The sequence below is a fragment of the Hesperophylax consimilis genome, unplaced genomic scaffold (assembly GCF_061612785.1).
Source record: "Hesperophylax consimilis isolate HC1 unplaced genomic scaffold, BYU_Hcon_1.0 scaffold_36, whole genome shotgun sequence".
Taxonomy (NCBI): domain Eukaryota; kingdom Metazoa; phylum Arthropoda; class Insecta; order Trichoptera; family Limnephilidae; genus Hesperophylax; species Hesperophylax consimilis.
Genome location: NW_028301266.1, coordinates 423,339 through 438,068, shown reverse-complemented (window position 1 = coordinate 438,068; position 14,730 = coordinate 423,339). Strand labels below are relative to the sequence as shown.

The window sequence follows — 14,730 nt, the reverse complement described above, 5'->3', positions numbered from 1 at the left end:
GTTAATTATGCTATTGTAACAGTTAAGAACAACAAATACCATAGTGAGAGGTAGGTGTGAGATAGATAGTATTGAAACAACTTAAGTATGTCACAAGAAATCATTTATTGTCAAAGAACGAAAAAACGATTATTTTAGTTATTTTTTATGATTAGATTTAACCAGAACATGAGACTCATAATTTATGATAGATAACAATATCTCAAGGTGTGTGCTTCAAACGAAGATCACTAGCACAGTTGGAATTAAATGGTAGCAATTTTATAAGTTAATTAGTGACAAAGGAATACAACGATTATAATCTGACCTGTTTCATAATAGGGTGCCATGCGACTCATAGATTAGTTCTTCAAAATTTATAAAGGATAACGTGATGACCAGCGATTACAACAGATAGCTTAACATGAACAATATGTCCGCAAGATTGCTCCCATAATGTCGCCTGGAGAAATCGCTCCAATCGTTCTAGTTTTAAAGTGTTTCCTTGACCGCCGCCCGTTTGGTACTAGAAGTGAGTCGTTCGCTAAATAATCGTAAAAAAAGTAATGTTGGTATTGAGTACTTACATGAACGACGTTTTTAGCTATTATTCTCACACCGAAGTATTTTGTTTCACAACACATTTTTTATATTATTATCACACTTATTTAGGACATTATTAATTTAAAATAGATTTAAGTTTATTTTAAGTGTTCTATATTTTAATACGATTCAACAATTGATTTTTAAAATTAATTTAAAGAAACTTTTTCTATAGTATTAATATTGATTATAGATTTTAATTTAAAGAAACTTTTTCTATAGTATTAATATTGATTATAGATTTTAATTTAAAAATAACACATCTGACAATTTTGACGATTTCATTCTGGACTTTTTTTGGGTGAGAGTTTGACCTGCTTTCGAAAATATTCTTTCACAGGGCACCGAGGTTGCTGCTATACATAGTCGCTTTTTAACTAAAGCCGGGGGTAAATAGCTTTTCTTTGGTGCCACCATAAAAGAGGGTCCTCGTGGCGAGAGATGAGTGGTAAAGATATGTATTTGTCCAATTGTATAATGCCTGCAGCGGTAGAATTATGTGAAATTAGTACTAAAAATTATTTTAATCAATGAATAAACAGTTGTAATTCTAACCTTACAATGTTGCAATAGTGTTGAAGCATTTTTTTCTATGTAAGTGAACTATATTATTGTGAAAATGTATTTTATATAAAGTCAACTTATTGTAAATTTTGATAGATTTAAATAATGTCTACTACCTACAAATATTATTAACTAGTTACCGCTTCTTAAGATGGCAATAAGTGCAATATTCCAAAACAGAATACTTTATATAGCTAATAGTCAACAGATGGCAATACAAACAATTTTGAATGATAATCTGTAATCACGGAGAACTTTTTTATTAATATCTTACACAATTACAAATTAGGATTTAATACATATAAGAAATTAGGTTATATAAATTTTACAAAAGATTGTTTTAAGTATTTATACATAGAAAAAGAAATTTCAAGAAATGTGGAATTTCCAAAAAAAATTCAGGCAGTGGTGAAAGATCTCGTCAATGTGGAGAGACTCTTTCAAGAATCAGAAGAATTTCCCTTCTGAATCTCTCCTCACTGACGCCAAATATATCAATCTCGGAGGAGATTTGGTTCAGGAGCAATATACTCCTCCCTACCGGGAGAACCATTGGCAGGTTAGTTCTGCAGGCAGGAAGATAGAATAATCTATGATGACGTTGTCTAAGATAGTCATCAGGAACATAGAGACTCACGCGCTCCAAAATGGCTGAGTTCTCAATATAGCCTCGCAGCAGTCTGAATAAGTGGGTAGCGGCATACCCCTCCTTTCTGAGCTGCAGGGAGTGAAGTCCCAGCATGCCCAGAAGAAATTTCGTCGGGTAGAGCCATGGATAGTGGCCGTACTCCCTCATGTAAAGAAATCTTAGAAACTTTTTTTGAACCCTCTCCAACAATAGGGAGCACCCCACCTCATGAGGATTCCAGATAAGCGAACCACTCTCCAGCCTACTGCGGACCAGGGAGAAGTATAAAATCTTCAGAGCACGGGTATCCCGAAAAACTCTGACGGTTCGGAGAACAAACCCTAACATTTTTAAGGCCGACTGGCACACCCCTTCGATATGAGGACGAAATGTCAACTTATTCTCATACATAATCCCAAGATCCTTAATGTTTGAAACTCGTTTGAGATTATGACCGAGCATAGTGTACCTGTGGTTTGTGAGACTAAATGCTCTGGTGAAAGTCAGAACTACGCATTTCATGACATTGAAATGAAGCTTGTTTCGTTGACTCCATTCTGAAATGTTATCAACATCAGCTTGAAGGTGCAGGCAGTCCTCAATATTTCTTATTAGAAGAAATAATTTTAGATCGTCAGCGAACAGCAGAAAGCGAGAAAAACGAATGACTTCAGCAATGTCATTAATGAAAATGGAAAAAAGAAGAGGCCCTAAGATCGATCCTTGGGGAACCCCAGAAAAAACAAGAAATTCGGCAGATTGGAAGATTCCGTGAGTGACAAATTGTTTTCTGTTCTTGAGGTAACTTTTAAAAAACTCTAACATCCGAAGTGAAAAACCCATCTGGGCAAGTTTTATGAGTAAGATATAGGTAGTACACCACACTGCGTAGACGCAACTGTAACAATGTTGTTGTCGTTGTATCGAACAAGAGTAATATCAGACATTACATCCGTGATTTGGTTATATGATCCCCTTGGAGCCTTTTTCATCTCCTTTGTATCTTTTAATGGCGCATTATCTACTCTATTCGCCCTGATAGTACCCATTGCATCATGCCCTAATTTCTTCAGTTCATCTAACAGTGGCAACGAAGTGAAAAAGTTGTCCATATATAGACTATAAATACCAGGTGGCAATTATTTTAGGAGGTCCAGTACAACAGACGCGCCAACCCCAAGCTCTGGGTGAGTATTTCCAGTGCTAGCTCCTTGGTACAGCTCACCGTATATTATATAGCCGAGACGAGTGCATATAGACCAATTTTTGTACCCAAACCGGATTGGCTTTCCATGTATGTGCTGCTTCGCTCCATGTTTTCCGTAATAGGGAATCATCGATTCATCAATGCTCATTTTTTTGTCGCCGGAATAATATTTTAGCAATCTGTGGTTAAGTAGATTCTAAAGTGGACGAACTTTTCCAAATTTATTATTTGGTGGTAAATTATTATTATCAGCGACATGGAAGTAACGAAGCAAATCTTCAAATCTGTTTTGAGGCATAAGAGATCCTACTACTTGAAAATAGTAATCAACTTGTTATTCCCAATACATTCGGTACCTCGCCACACTGTTATATAGTATAGTATAGCGCCCTTCGTGGCAGCAGGACGCGTCCCAACGCGTCCTCCAACCGCTTTGTGTTTTTTTTTTGTATTTTCAAGGGAAATGAGGCAAAATCCCTTAAATTATCCTTTCCCTTATTTTTAAAATCAATCAAATAACATTTTAACTTTAATAAAAATAAGCTTAACAACCAGTTATTAGAACTTTATAATATGTGATTTGAGTGCAGTGTTTTAAAAGTGAATATTCGGAAATTTTGCTCAAAAATATTCGATATTCGAAACGAAGGTCGATCGGTAATAGCACCCCAGATTCAACGGAATTCTCGGAAACTCTGAAGGCAAGTGTTTTGCTAAGCCCAGGATAATTTATTATCCCGTCGCTTTTTATTGCGGGCAGAATGCACCACTTCAACAATCACCAGGAACAGGATTACATGGAGATGAATGATGGACTAGCCGAACGTCACAGCAGTGCTTCCAGGGTCTCTTATCTATCTGAGGTGTCAGCGTTTTATTAGCAGCAGACACACACCTGGGCGGATGACGAACCTCGTGCCGGCACTGTTGGTGGATGCGGTGGACTCTCTCGCTGCAGCAGCTGGTCCAGTTTCTTCACCACCAAAGATTCTTGCTGCAAAGTCTCCATTTTCTATCTTCGTCGAACGTCACAGCGGTGCTGCCAAGGTCTGGTATCTGTGAGAGGATATTGTATCAGCGCTTTGTTAGCAGCAGACACATACCTGGACGAATGACGAACCTCGTGCTGGCACTGTTGACGCGGTGGACTTTTTCGCTGCAGCAGCTGGACCAGTTTCCACACCACCTGGGATTCTTGCTTCAGAGTCTCCATTTTCTATCTTCGTGTCACCTGTTTCTGTACTTCATTTTACTTAACTTAAATTCAGTTTATTTTTGTAATATTTATATTTTTGTAATACCTGCATCAACTGTAAAGCGCCCCTGAGGTGATATCTCACAAAAGCGGCGCTACACAAATTGTCCGATAAATAAATAAATAAAATTATATCCTGACAAAAATAATATTCCGATAAAATGTTTTATCTCAGTCACAGTAACTCTAAAATTGTGTTTCCCTTTCTGAAAGTATCTTTGCAATTAAGTATAAATTTATATTTTCATAGTAACAAACACTAAATATTCTTTATCTTGATACTCACAACTCTTCTAGACACAAGCGCCAGTTTCTATAGAAGAGGAAAAAAAAGTATACCTAATAATTGTCTATGTGCCGCAACCTACTCCTCCAACGAGACAAAACAGCTGCCCTTGTCAGCCCCTACTCTCCTGCTGAACTGCGAGCAATTAAATCGAATAATATTTCGGTAATTTTGATGTTTTGATTAAAATATTTCGATCTTGGACTTGTTTCGATCCCGCCCATCACTAATGTATCTTCTCTGACAGCTATTAAATAAATTATCTATGAAATATTTTTTCTCATTTTTCTCAAGGTCGCTGCAGCCGCACAGTCATTGGGACAAAGAATCTCTTAGTCCTGACGTGTGCGGCTAAAGAGGTTAATAAATCAGTTTCTTCACACAGTCGTTTTGAAAGGGTGGGTCCCCTCCAATTGCCTAATTATATTATACAAGACGCAATTGCAATGAAATTATCATTAACCTAGAAGGTCAGTTTCCTGATAATTATTATAATTGACTTTGACTTCATTACTCTCTATGAATAACTTTACTAAAATATTTTTTCAACACATGCTTTCGTTTTATCCTTTTTCCATACTCTGTTTAACCCACGTAGTTAATTTTATCATCTTATACTTGTGATAGATTTTGGTTAGTGCTAATACCAATTATTCATCGCTATTTGATAGCAGTCGTTGTTACCAATCAAACTGACCAACCACGGTTCTTAAATTAGTGATATTTTTTTATTTTTTTTATTTTTTTTTTATTTAATATTTGTATGTTTTTTACAATAAATATACAATTATACATATTATACAGTGTTATCAAGGTAAATAATAATAGCTTTTCCTCACCATAAAGAGACAAGGCTCTTGTGTTTGGTGAGTGAATCCTAGTTCAATTATATGGAATCATGTAAGTAAGTAAATAATATATTTGCAAAACCAAAGGGATAAGTAAGAAATAGGCAAGATTTATCAATAATACAGTTTCAAGATTTGAAGGAAATAATAATAAGAGTAAGATATGGACTTTTATAGTAGTTTTAGGTAATTTTTTAATTTTATTTTAAATTCCTGAATATCTTCAATATTTTTTAGATATAATGGAAGGATGTTAAAATATGTTATACCTAGATAGAGATAGGTATTTTGTGTGTGCTTTGTATTAAGTTTTGGGATTTTGATAGTTTTTTGATATCTTACTGATGAATTGAATTGTAAGTTATTTAACTGTATTTCTTTATAAATTTGTAGAATTGAATATTTTTTATATATATTGTCTATTGTGGGTACATTGAATATTGAAAAGAGAATCTCAGTAGAAAATTTGGATGGTTTTTTCAATATTACTTTGATTATCAATCTTTGAACTATTTTAAGTGGATTTAATATATTGTTATAAGTTCCTCCCCAGCCAATAATACCATATTGTAATATAGATTGTACAATTGCATAGTACACTCTTTTTAGGTTTTCTAGTCTAAGAATATTTCTAAGTCTTATAAATATATAAATACATTTTCTAATTCTTTTGACAAGTTCACAAATTTGTTTTTTCCATTTAAAATGTTGATCTATATATATACCAAGATATTTAATTTCAGAAGTTAGACTAAGTATAGAACATTCTTGATTGCAATTAGTTCTGTTACATTTAAGTTGATGTATTATAATTTTTAATTCTGGTATTGATTTAAATTTGTTGATAGAGAATGGGATACATTTTGTTTTTTCAGTATTTAATGAGAGGAGGTTTTTATCGAACCAATTTTTCAATATATTAATATCAGTATTTGCTAAGTTATTAACATTATTCCAATCAGTACCTTCAATTATTATGACAGTGTCATCAGCATAAGATATTATTTTTCCATTTAATCTTTGATTGAATATGTCATTTACATAAATGATAAACAGTAACGGTCCCAGGACTGTACCTTGAGGTATGCCGAAGTGACTTGTTTTTTGTTGACTAAGTACATCGTTGATTTTTACGACTTGAGAGCGTTTGAAAAGGTAGCTTTTTATCCATTCTATAGCTGTACCACTTAATCCAATGTTTCTTAATTTACTTATAAGTTTGTCGTGTGATATGCTATCAAAAGCTTTTTTTAGATCTATGAAAATTCCAATGCATTTTAATGATTTATCTAATGAATTATGAACAAGACTAGTTAATTTTGCAATTGCATCCTGAGTGCTTCTACCTTCCATAAAACCGAACTGATTTTCATTAATTAATTTATTACATTTTACAAATTGGTTTATCCTTTTTTTAACTATCTTTTCAAAAATTTTAGCTATGTTCGAGATTATTGATATGGGTCGGTAATTGCTAACTTCTTCTGGGTTACCAGATTTAAATATTGGAGTAATGGTAGTTTGTTTGTAGATTGATGGAAACACTCCGCTTTGGAAACTTACATTTATTATGTGTTTTAACGGTTTAGAAATTTGATTTTTAATATTTTTAAAAATATTAACTGTTATTCCATCAAAACCCGGGGCAGAACCTCCTTGCATACCGTTTATAATTGATATTATTTCGTTCTCTGTGGTGACTTGGAATGTTGCTATATTATTGTCAGTATCAATATTACAGTCTGGAAATGTTATATTTGGGTCAGTATGAATGAGATTGGCAAGATTTTCCCCTACATTCGCAAAGAAGGTGTTAAATATGTTTGCAGCTTTTGAGGGATTTTCTTTACAACATGTTTTCATGTTGTCATGAAATATAGTAGCGATGTCGTTATTCTTGTTTTTTTTCTTGTCAATTATTTCATTTATAACTGTCCACACTCTTTTACTATCATTTTCAGCCTGATTCAACTTTTGTTTATAATACTTTTGTTTTGTGTTTTTTATTATATATGAAAGTTTGTTTTTATATGCTTTAAAATGATTTAGTAAATTTTTAATATTTGGTTGTTGAGTAGTTAATTTGTAAAGAGCTTGTTTATGTCGTACAGATACTACTAAACCATGAGTAATCCATGGTTTTATAGGTTTCAAGTTCGACACTTTGGATTTGGTTATTATATTATTATTTGTCGAGTCATTTATGCATTTAGATATTTTTTCTTCAAACATTTTACAACATATATTGACATCATTACATTGTAATAATTTATTCCAATTTTCTGATTCTAATTGGTGTTTTAATGTATCCATATTAAGTACTTTTTTTGAGTAATTATTTTGTTTAAATAATGGCAAAGTTGGATTGCTTAATTTATAGTTAAAAATACATGAATAATGATCAGTGATAGATGTATGAATGACAGCTGATTTTATATTTTTGATATCAGGAATATTTGTAAAAATGTGATCTAAGCATGAGGGGCGTTGACCTTTAACATTTCTAGTATAAGAATTTATGCACGATAAATAATTGAGTTCTGCTAACATATTTAGATATGTGTCTTTATCTTTACAAGAATAGTCGTTTGCGATATTTAAATTCATATCTCCAACAATAATGGTATTTTTATTTCTAAAATTTAACAAAATATTTTTTAATTCATCTATAAATTGAGGTACTATCGATGTATGCGTGCGATAAATTGCAATAATGTTGTAATATTTATTTACGTCTTTAAATTCTATATTTAATATGTTAACATTACTAACATTAATTATTTCTTTAATATTGAGAACATTATACTGGTTAGAAATAAATAATCCGATACCTGAGTTTTTGTTTATTTTGTTTATTGTCGCATGGTATGTGTAGCCTGGAATAGTGTAATTGATTTCGCCTGCAGAGTGTGTCTCTGTTAAGACAATCAGGCCCGGGAAAAAATTTAATTCTTTTAATGTTATAACTAATTCATCCATGTTTCGTTCTAAACTTCTAATATTTATATGAAATAGGGTAAATCCTTTTTCAGTGCAAATTAAGTTAAAATCTTTCATAGATTGACATAAATTTTCTTCAATATACATTTTTTTATCTAATGCGTTACATAAAAAATCATTCATTTTTAAAGTTTTAGATTAGAGTTTAAAGAAATGAAATTTACCGTATTATTCATAGTCGATGCGCTCTCTAGCTAGTTGAAGCATTTTTTGCCGATAGAGACATTTCATGCTATCAACTCTGTGTTCTGTAGAATAATTCATATTAAATCTTTTGTTTTGAACACAGCAATTGTTGCATGTTGGAGGTTGTTCTTTATTTTCACATTTAGACAGAATGTGCTCCTTTGTGCAATGAGGGCAAATGGGGGGCTGCGTCCTGGCGAGACATCTTTGCGCTGTGTGGCCGAACTTAAGGCAGTGGTAGCATTGAGTAAGCGGGTTACAGTCTTCTATGTATACTCTTTGGAATTTGATGTTTATTTTGTTTTTTTCTAGTAGCGTTTTTCTTAATTTACCGGTTGTTTCAATAATGTAGTTAGTGGTGTCGTTTTCTTTTCCTTCATTGTATTTGTTTTTTAATTCTTTGATAAGCTTGATGTTGTTTTTGTCTTCCAGGGTTAATCCTTCATTTTGTTGTACAATCCCATCTATTATTTCCTCTTCAGTCAATTGGCATTGCAGTCTTTTCAACATTAAACACGGTTTCTTTTTTTTAATTTCTTCGGCCAATATTTCTTTTCCAATTACCTTATTAATTTCTTCGGTTAACTTTTCTGCATCTTCTTTTTTTTGACATGAAATCAGTAATTTTTGCTCTCCGATTACTCCATTTACTCCAACTTTTTTACTCCATTTACTCCAACTTTTATTTTAGTTAAATTAATGTTTTTTTGAATTTTTATTTTTATATCTTCGGCCTTCAAGGTGTTTTTAGATGTAATTATGATGGCGTGCTTCTGTTCTGGGATGTGTGCACTTGTATTCACGAAGTTTTTATTGTCACCTAATACGTTTGCATATGTCCTTTTGTTATTATTATGAATTTCTTCTAGTTTCTGTGCGTAGTGATGATTGTTTTTAATATTAGTTTCTTGTAATTCTATAATCTTTTTTTGTAGGTTTATTAGTTCATGTTGAATTTTTTCTTCCAGTGATATAATGTTCTGTTCCAGTGTTAATTTTATTTTTGAGTCTTTCACTGAAGTGATCTTGTTTATTAAATCTTTAATGTTTTTAATAATTTCTTGAGTTTCCATATTGGATGGAATGGAGCGCCCAGGTGGGCGAGTTATTAATGTAAACTATATTATTTGATTTACTTGTTACAAAATTACGCGACTGTACTCCTTCGATGCGGAGCGAGAATGAGTGATATGGAATACTTAAATACATAATTGCGCTGTATCTAACGCGACCTAGCTTTACTTTACCCAATCGGTACACCTAACTTAAGTAATCTATTTGTGTGTTTTGTAAGGAACGTTTAAACTAATACATCAAACTAATACGTCAAGACGTCAAACTTTCTATTTTAAGTCTAGTATTCGAAGGGCATTGGTTAAAACTAATCGCATATTACCGATATTTGTTAAAGGTAGAACGACAATACGGTTTTATCTTTAGTTATTGAGTTATATAGTTATCTGACAATCGAAGACAATTTTTTTAACCGTTTTCAAACTTCTTAACTTCAGTCTAAGATACAGTCGCAATTATATCCTCATTTCGAGTTAGGTGTTTTGACGACTACACGACTTCATTGGTTTGACAGATTGTTCCAAGCGAAACATAATGTTCAAAGCTTATTCATATAGTTCCGTTACATTACAACTATGTTCTGTTTCAGGTATGTTTGTTTGGGCTTGAAACAATTACCAAACGCTACAACAGCAGTGCCATGGATCTACTAAATCCAGAGACTGTTGCGATCAAGACGGAACCAGGGCCCCAGGAAGGAGGCGGAGGTGAAATTTCAAATACGGATATAGATGTCGACCTCCCAGATGTAAAGAAGGAATGTTTGCAATATGCGGAAAGTACGCAGACAGCCAGTTAGTTGCAATGCATATTTACAAAATGTTAAACTCGGATGTTCAGAATCCATGTCCTTTATGAAATGTCGTTCAAACAGAACAATTGCGTGTTCACTACTTCCTCTCTTGTTGCGTATAAGTATATTTGGTATTTACCTTATCACTCCTTTGACGCCGGAACAAAACTTCGCACTTAAGTTACTCAAATCAGTCAAGCTGACATCTGGGAGCATTACTATTTATTAAATTAACGATGACTAACGTCTCTTAGGATGGTTTGTGTCACTGAATTTGAACAATTCAACAAATTTCAAAGTTCACTTTCAAGTTCTGTTCAACATTTTTTGTACATCGATGATTAATTAACTTTATTTAATTTTTTCAGGTTGCTTCAAAGTGGAGTCTGTTACCAGCAAGGCGGATCTTCGACCCCGAGAAGAAAATAGAGGGGGGTTTACTTATACGGAAATTGACATAGACCTGCCGAATATTAAAAATGAATGCCTAGAACGTTTTGAAAGAATTAACCAGAGAGCAGGTAAAATCTTTTTGTTAATAGTTCAGTGAATCTATACAAATCGGCCCAAACTGGAAACTAGACAAATGCTGAATTTTCGCAGGTGAATAGTATCTAATACGGGAAGCATTTTTACAAAAGTTGCACTTAAGCCATTATGTCTCCTAAACTAAAACAAAACGTCAGAAAGTTATTTCCAGAAATTATTCAACAGTACCCAAAAATAATGTAATATATAACTATTTGCTTTCTGCAATAGTTAAGTAAATTCAAATAAGATTTGTATGAAAAAAAAGAAAATTAAATTATTTTGCCAAATTTAATAAACTCATTCCTAAGACAGAAAATAAATTAAATTTTGTGGAAGAATGTAATTTGAGAAAAAAAAGTTTTTGATGCTAAACTACCTCATGAATATAGTGGAAAAATAAATATAGTTTTGTCACTAGAAATTTACGATACATTGATTCATGTTTGAATTGTGATGCAGGCAAGACATATGCTTCTGTATGACGTCCTCTCTTGCCGTATTTACACATATTTGATATTTGCCATAAAATACGACTTTGCCGTAAACTGCCAAACTACACCACACTTTAAACTTGCTGAGTTGTTTTTTTGTAAATACCGCATCAAAGTCAAAACTGCTCCGTACCATTTTGGGCAATTGGAGTATGTTGTGAATAATATTTAGTTGAACCCCGACCACCAGATTACTAATCGAGAGCCTTACGGCTCGAATTCGAAAGTCGCCATTTCTACCAAAAGGTTCCCGGTTTCTTAAGTTTTCACCTCATCTTATTTGGAACGTGAACATTTTTTTTGTATTATAATGCATTTATAATTAATCAATAATGCTGGAAAAAAACATAATTCTATCGACTTTTAACTACAACTGGAGGTGCTGAAGAGCAAATGGTTTTCCGTTCTTGAAGCATGAGTATTGGAAGCAGACATCTGGGTAATTCCCATTTCCTAAATTAACCTTTTAGTCTGTTTACAAATTCACGCTTCTATATTGTTAGTCAATTAAATCTTCAACCGTAAAAACATTTTTTAATTTCAAGTTATTTTAAATAAAATAATACCTTTTATGTAAATCAATGTCCAACGTGTGTATCGTTTCTTGGTTATTCTAGGTAGCATTATTATGGAGACTTTTGTCATCAAGGCAAAACTTCGACGCCGAGCAGAAGATGAAGGGGAATTTCCTTACATGGAATTTAACAAAATTCTTCCGGGTGTTAAAAAGGAATGCTTAGAAGTCGTTGAAAGAATTACCCAGTCACCAGGTTAAACCGATGTTGATAATATTTAGATATTTCTGCTCTACTGTTTTTCTACTTTTTTATGAATTTACTTATGTTAGTGGAGATAATAAGTTACAATTTGTCGCAAGACCTTAAGACGCATCCTGGGGAAATCTCCAGCCATCCTATGTCAAATTTTGAACCCCAATTTCGCACTCATACTGGTGAAAAACCATTTTCATGTTCTGAGTGCAACTATTCATCTTATTTGAAGGGCGCTCTAATGAGCCACATGTTGACTCACACTAAAGAAAAACCTTATGCATGTTCTTTGTGCAACAAATCGTTTACTCAAAAGAGCAGTTTGAACAGTCACATGCTGACTCACAATGGAAAAAAACCTTTTTCATGTTCTGAGTGCAACTATTCATGTCATCAGAAGGGCGTTCTGATGAGGCACATGTTGACTCACACTGGAGAAAAACCTTTTTCATGTTCCGAGTGCAACTATTCATTTACTCTAAAAGGCAATCTAACCAGCCACAGGCTGACTCACACTGGAGAAAAACCTTTTTCTTGTTCTGAGTGCAACTATTCATCTCATCGGAAGTGCGTTCTGATGAGCCACATGTTAACTCACACTCAAGAAAAACCTTTTTCATGTTTGAAGTGCGACTACTCGTGTACTCAAAAGAGATTATTGACGAGCCACATGCTGTCTCACATTGCGGAAAAACCTTTTAAATGTTCTTTGTGCAACAATTCATTTACCCAAAAAAGCAATCTGACCAGGCACATGCTGACTCACACTGGAGAAAAACCTTTTTCATGTTCTTTGTGCCACAATTCATTTACTCAAAAAAGTCATCTGACGAGCCACATGCTGACTCACACTGGAGAAAAACCTTTTTCATGTTCTTTGTGCCACAATTCATTTACTCATAAGAGCAGTCTGACCAGTCACTTGCTGACTCACAATAGAAAAAAACCTTTTTCATGTTCTTTGTGCCACAATTCATTTACTCATAAATGCAGTCTGACCAGGCACATGCTGACTCACAATGGATAAAAACCTTTTTCATGTTCTGAGTGCAACTATTCATCTCATTGGAAGGGCGCTCTGATGAGCCACATGTTGACTCACACTAAATAAAAACCTTATGCATGTTCTTTGTGCAACAATTCATTTATTCAAAAAGGCAATCTGACCAGTCACATGCTGACTCACACTGGAAAAAAACCTTTTTCATGTTTGAAGTGTAACTACTTATGTACTCAAAAGGTACATTTGACGAGCCACATGCTGACTCACAGTGGTAAAAAACCTTTTTCGTTTTCCGACTGCAGTTTTTCGTGTTCTCAAAAGAGATATTTGTATAAACACGTGCGCACCCATTATTATGCCCGGATTTCTCAGTCGGTAGAGCATGAGACTCTTAATCTCAGTACCGTGGGTTCGAGCCCCACGTTGGGCGCCATTGTAATAGAATAATTCAATTATATACAAATCAAACCACGTAGTGCGCCAATGTAATAGAATAATATGGCTTAAATTATTAAAAACGCGTTGGTGGGCTATTGCAACAAAGTAATAATGATGTTAATTATGCTATTGTAACAGTTAATATAAGTTAAGAACAACAAATACCATAGTGTGAGGAAGTGTGAGATAGATAGTATTGAAACAACTTAAGTATGTCACAAGAAATCATTTATTGTCAAAGAACGAAACAACGATTATTTTAGTTATTTTTTATGATTAGATTTAACCAGAACATGAGACTCATAATTTATGATAGATAACAATATCTCAAGGTGTGTGCTTCAAACGAAGATCACTAGCACAGTTTGAATTAAATGGTAGCAATTTTATAAGTTAATTAGTGACAAAGGAATACAACGATTATAATCTGACCTGTATCAAAATAGGGCGCCATGCGACTCATAGATTATTTCTGCAAAATTTATCAATGATAACGTGATGACCAGCAATTACAACAGATAACTAAACAGGAACAACATGTCCGCAAGATTCCTCCCATAATGTCTCCTGGAGAAATCGCTCCAATCCTTCTAGTTTTAAAGTGTTTCCTTGACCGCCGCCCGTTTGGTACTAGAAGTGAGTCGTTCGCTAAATAATCGTCAAAAAAGTAATGTTGGTGTTGAGTACTTACATGAACGATGTTTTTAGCTATTATTCTCACACCGAAGTATTTTGTTTCACAACACATTTTTTATATTATTATCACACTTATTTAGGACACAATTAATTTAAAATAGATTTAAGTTTATTTTAATTGTTCTATATTTTAATACGATTCACCAATTGATTTTTTAAATTAATTTAAAGAAACTTTTTCTAAAGTATTATTATTGATTATAGATTTTAATTTAAAAATAACACATCTGACAATTTTGACGATTTCATTCTGTACCTTTTTTGGGTGAGAGTTTGACCTGATTTCGAAAATATTCTTTCACAGGGCACCGAGGTTGCTGCTATTCATAGTCTTTTTTAACTAAAGCCGGGGGTAAATAGCTTTTCTTTGGTACCACC

At 33.3% G+C, this 14,730-nt stretch overlaps 1 non-coding gene across 1 annotated transcript; it reads left to right on the top strand.

Annotated features, from left to right (window-relative positions):
• The first annotated feature begins 13,575 nt into the window (after nucleotides 1-13,575).
• TRNAK-CUU (transfer RNA lysine (anticodon CUU)) lies at nucleotides 13,576-13,648 on the top strand. Its single transcript has one exon. It is a non-coding gene; the product is annotated as a tRNA-Lys (tRNA).
• Nucleotides 13,649-14,730: the final 1,082 nt, after the last annotated feature.